This window comes from Cibotium barometz, chromosome 1 (assembly GCF_041138505.1).
Source record: "Cibotium barometz isolate CiBa-2024 chromosome 1, ASM4113850v1, whole genome shotgun sequence".
Taxonomy (NCBI): domain Eukaryota; kingdom Viridiplantae; phylum Streptophyta; class Polypodiopsida; order Cyatheales; family Cibotiaceae; genus Cibotium; species Cibotium barometz.
The window spans coordinates 20,338,432-20,344,270 of NC_141046.1; the positions used below are offsets into that span (position 1 = coordinate 20,338,432).

At 41.7% G+C, this 5,839-nt stretch overlaps 1 pseudogene; it reads right to left on the reverse strand.

Annotated features, from left to right (window-relative positions):
* Positions 1-1,782: 1,782 nt before the first annotated feature.
* Positions 1,783-5,618, reverse strand: LOC147641709 (adenosylhomocysteinase 1 pseudogene; annotated as a pseudogene).
* Positions 5,619-5,839: the final 221 nt, after the last annotated feature.

A 5,839-nucleotide genomic window follows, 5' to 3' on the forward strand; every position in this document is an offset into this window, starting at 1 on the left:
TGGCTTCATCTCAGTGGCAATGTTATCATGTTATCGTCATCAATGTTGATGTGCGAGATGGTGGCTTGCACTTGCATTAGCTTTGAGGTTTCCAATGCCATGGGTGTGTTGATGCCTTGTGGGATTTCTTGCTTTTGGGCCAGCTTCAAGGTTGATGTGCCATCATCTTGGTCTCTTTACCAGGCTTAGAGCTTTGTCTCGATAGCTTTGTAAGGAAGCTGGCTGGTGAGGTTATCAATCATGCTATGACGTGTGGTGGTGTTGAAGAACACTTCCAAAGGAGGCTCAAAGTGCCTCGGTCTATTCGGCCATGTCCGAGTTCACAATTTACCCATGTTCCTTCTAAATTAGGCGTCCTAAATTCTTCCATTCACATGGATAACCCAATCTCATTCCCACTTGCCTTATTGGCCAACCTCACTACACATCAACTATCAATTTCCTATCTCAAACCATGTGTAAGAGTCAAAGAAAGAAGAATGAAAATTGTCAAAGGAAGTAGTGTGTTGAAGTTTTCACCGGACGAAGCTTCATGGGCCCACATTTTTCCCATTACCCATGCAGATGTCACCTATAATATCCATGGGCTTTGCATGTAATAGACACATAAACATTGTTCTTTCACAAACTTGCATTGAGCCTTATTCACCCGATATAGCCATCTAGGTATATTTCTGGAAGGGGGACCATAGGTGTAAGCCAAGCCCATGGTAAAACCTATCACTTGGACCTTCCTATAATCAGCACCTTCCATGCCTCAGGTTCAACCACCCCACCCATTTAATTCACCCTATCCCTAGCCCCAGCACTCAACGATGTGTCTATCGATCCACAGGGGCCACCTAGCTCCCTTGGCAGAGCTTTGGGCACAAATTTGTTGCCATGCCTCTAACAAACTACTGATCTTGACTCCCCAAGAAAAGGGCTGTCAAGTAAATGTCAAAGAAAGTAGCAAAAAGAGTCAAAGAAAGCAGTTGTGTTAGAGAAGTCCCTGTGTTGTGGAGAAGTGCACCCACATGGGGCACACCTTCCACCCATTGTGCCCATGTACGTCACCTACATATTTCACTATGGGTATCATAATTTTTTCACTTCACATCTCATGTCATGCATAAACACTTTCACCTACACCTAACCTTGTCACAATGCCAACCCTCCATGTATATCTTTGGATAGGGGACCATGGTAGCCCGAGCCCATGGTACAACCCATTGCCTTAGAGAACCCTCGATGTATCTCCAATGGGTGTTCGTGCCTATATTTTTGCTTTGACTCCAATTTAGCATCAAGAAGACCTCACCATAGCCATATTTACCATGAAGAAGCCTAATGTCTAGGCATTGTGCTATAAAATATAAGCATACTACCTTGTCATGCCAAGGTGCCCTAGACCTCCATCTATACATACTCATCATTCCATAGGGTCTTAACTCTCCTTTCACCTCAAGGTGTGGACCGCTTCTCCGTGCTACCTTATCTTGAAGGGTCCACACCACTTCCCCAACCAACAGAGGGGCTAGCATGAAGAACCTCTACATCACCTATCACTTTCCATGCTGCCTTAAGAAGCTTTTTACCATCAAGGTTACTCAAAGCTACCTATCACCTTGCCCTATCATCTCATTGTAGATCGATCCCTCAAAGAAAATAACCATAGACCCTCAAACTTGGTTGGCTATAGTGTGGATATGCATGCGAAGGTTTTGGTGAGGCCAGGTCTTGATGGTGAATAGCTAGGGCTTGAATTATTGGAGAAGTGGTGGTTCGTGTTACATCCAATTGCTATCGAAAAACATACACTTGTTTGGCATACTTGTCAAACTTTTGTTCCTTCCACAACTCTAGCTGGCTGATTGAAAGAGCAAGACATCACAACACAAGGGGTGTCCAGTGGTGGAAGAACCCAAGTTCATCAACCTTCCCTCGGCCAAGACAATAATGCCAATATAGGGAACACCCACCAATGGTTAGTTTGAGGGTCTATGGTTATTTTCTTTACTTCAGGATAGGGCTCCAACCCATGCATGTCAAACTCATTGGCAAAGTGGCAAATACTACAAACAATGGCATTGTTTTTCTTCTTCTTCATGTGGCTTACCACCATGATAACATTCTTGTGAATAGTAGTAGTAGTGACAAAGATGTCAACAGTCTTGATAACATCTTCGAGAGTCAAGACAAAAGTCTTTCCATCAAGGCTTGCGAAGCACATATGGGATCCATCTCATGAATTCATGCCCCTACAATTTTTATAGTAGTAGTGCAACCCTTAACACCAAGATCACCCGTAGCCATAAACAATAGCCATTGTACAAACTATCATGACATTAGTGACCCTCATGAGTCCATTAAGTAGAGAATGATGACATCCATAGAGGTTATTGCTTAGTCAATCAGTCATGCACATTAATGTGGCAGGACAATGGAGCAAAGATCCATTGGCTTGCATTTGGTAGAGGTGTGCTTCCTAGTAGTTGTCTCCTTTGACACATCAACAAGTTTGTCCTTCACCTTGTGATACTTCTTGGGATCCTACTTGATGCCCTCGAGTATGATGGAAAGAACAATTTGAAACTTCAGGTTGTTAGGTGAAGGCCTAGTGGCACCAGCGGCCTAGATCTACAACATCAAGCAGTAAGAGCACAAATTGATGGCATATTATGTCCCTCGACTCAAAATTTGAACTCTTGGTGTAAACTACAAGAGAGGTTGACCAATGAGTAATTGTTGATGAGAAATTGTTACTGTGTTTCCAAAAGGGAGTAAGAGATCCTAAAATGCATTATTATTTGCTTTTATCCAAGATGGCTTTGCTAGATGCATACTAAAAGTTAGCCATAGAATTTGACGATAATATATTAGGACTTCCACAACCAAACGAGATTAAGACTCCCTCATCGGTCCATATGTCTAGTGACACTATGAAAAAATAGGTGAAGGACGTGACCATTGATGAATTAAACTCAACCAGAAAAGGTTAAGCTAAAGGAGGTACAAAGGGAGCCTTCAAAAAATGCTCACCTATATCTAATATGAGAGATTATTTGGTTTTTAATATGTAAAAAATTTCCTACGAGCAAAGAATTCCCTCATTTAAGACATAGACCATTGCTCTATTGTGCAAATTATGCTTCGGGAACCAAGAAGGTCCTATGTGTATACATGGTCCCCAATCATATAATAGCATAATTAGTAGCAAGGCCTACCTTAGCTTTACCTTTACCTCCACCACTTGTATAAAATAATGTGGCACCTAGACCTATACATACATAAGGAAAAAACTATAGATGAGGCATGTACAGGGTACTACCACAACCACCCCCACCAAAGATTACCCTAATTAACCAAGTCTTTATCAAAGAACCACTAGAGGAAAGTCAAGATCCTCAACAATGGCTATTATGAGGAGACGTAGGATAGAGTTCCAAACTTTAATGTTCTATAAGGAACCACACCTATGCTTGTATTTTAGAGCAATAGAAGGGACTTGAGATGAATGCAATAGTTCAGAGGGCCCTTTTACCAAGGACTCATCAAATTATGGAGTGCCTACTTAAAATTACTGCTAACACCACAATTAGGTTTAATAACAAGAAGTATAGCTTTGGCACTCACATGTACTAAATGCAGAGTAGACTATTTAATCAAGGATTGTTTATACAAATCAAGTGAAGAAGCAACAACTACTACCAATCCTGTGTGACAAGCCTTCACTTAATGAGTAAATATTGTTGCCCCATTAAATGTATTAACTCAAGACAAACCCAACAACTGGGCAAAGACAAGGTAGATGTTCACTTATCGACTTTAGCCTCTAAATATAGTTGAAGAAGATGGGTTAAGAAAGTGGTAAAAGTGACTCAATAGTTATCATTTACAATGGATCCGATATAGAACCATGGATATAAGGTCACCTTAATACAATGAGGATAACTCTATAGTACATGAGGTGGTAAGAGAGTACACAAAAGACCTAAGAAAGGCCAACACTAAGATGGTAGTTTGGGTCTTCTTGGCATGATGTGATATTATGCCTTGATCTCACAACATGATGTTGAGATATAAGGCTTTATCGTGGGGGCAAATATATTACCGATGGCAAATTTGGGCGCATGGAATGAAGTTGAAGCAAAGGTTATATACATGAAGGCACTTGGAGGGACCTACAAAGTCAAGGGTTTCCAAGCGATGAGGTTGGTTGTAGGTGAATGTGTTTATATACATCATGAGATATGAGATGTGAAAAAAAGTGATACATGAGAGAAAAATATAGGTGGTCTGCATGGGAAATGAGCAAAAGGTGTGCCCTTGTGTGTATTCTTCTAACTCAACGACTTTCTTTGACTCTCTTTACTGCTCTCTTTAACATTTACTAAACATCCCTTTTCTTGGTGAGTCAAGATCATCATTAGATTGTTGATGTATAGCATCTGGCTTTGCCCATAGTTGCCAATGGAGCTCGGTGGTCTTTGTGGCTCAAGGGATGTATTTTGTCTTACTGAGCACTAGAGATAAAGGTAAGGTGGACCATGAGTTGGTGTGGTTGAAAATAGATCCATGAGAGGTTGTTTTATTGATTTGAGGAGATTCTAGGCAATTGGTCACACCATAGGCCAGGCTTATGCCTACCATGATCTGGATGACTGTCTCAATCATGAGACTTAATGCATGCGTTTAAAAGAGTGATGCTTGTGTGTCTACTAAATGCACAGCCTATGTGTGTATCACGGGTGTCGTGCATGGGCATGGGGCTAAAGGTGTGCCCATGTAGAAGATCCTTCTAGTGAGTGAAAACTCCAACACACTGCTTTCTTTGACTCTTTTAATTATGCTTTCTTCAATGCTTTATTCATGTAGTTTGTGCAGTACCCCTGATAACAGTTTTGTACTGACTTTGTGCTCATAAAGAATTTGGAAAGATTAGGCATGGCCTAGGGTGAGACTTACAACCCACATTGATTCCAAAGATACTACTAGTCTCATAGAAAGACGTGATGAAGGGCTTGCGGGGAAGCTAGCGACATGTGCATGATTTTAATGGTTTTCCAAAACTTGGTATTTAGCATGTCTTTGAAAGTGACCAATCTGTGGTCGTGGAAGTATTTAACCATGCTGTATCTTTTTGTTGGTTGAATTTGGGACCTTCATTGAGATCAAAGACTAGCCACTCTCATTGGTTCTTAGGCTCATCCTCAAGGATGAGGATGATAAGTTGGAAGAACCGACGTGTGGCTACGATATTAGGGTTACACACCTTGGTGTACTAAGGCCATTGGAGTTCTTTATTTAGAGCCACATCTCTGTGGTGGGTGTGGGGCCATCAATATATGGGAAGTTGTAGATGGGTCTTTTTCCTTCCATGTGAAGAACTTGCACCATGACCATCTTCTTTTGATTGGCATGTACTTGGGTCAATCTAGGTGTAGCCATGTATTCCTACCACATTTGGTGATAGCACCTATATGACCTATAGGCTAGGTGGTCTTTGGGATCAATAAAGTGCAATCCTCCTCTAGTGTGTCGTGCCATCCTCCTCTGATGTGCCATGGGTGGTCAATCTTCTATTGGGAAAATAGGTGACCCATGCGTTGATTCACCAGCAGGTAGATTTTGGCCATGTCGAAGGGAGTATCTAGGAGGTTATAGAAGGTGCCTTAGATTGTGAGATCCCACATGATGGGTGTGTATGTGAGCTTGTTCATGGACAAACAAGGTCCTTCCCATCATCTTCACTCGCTTCTTCTTGAGTAGTCTAATTGAGATTTGGCCCCTCATGGAATGACTCGAGACTGGGATCTCATGGATGCAGTTGATGAGGTGGTTGAGTTGGGGGAGAAGT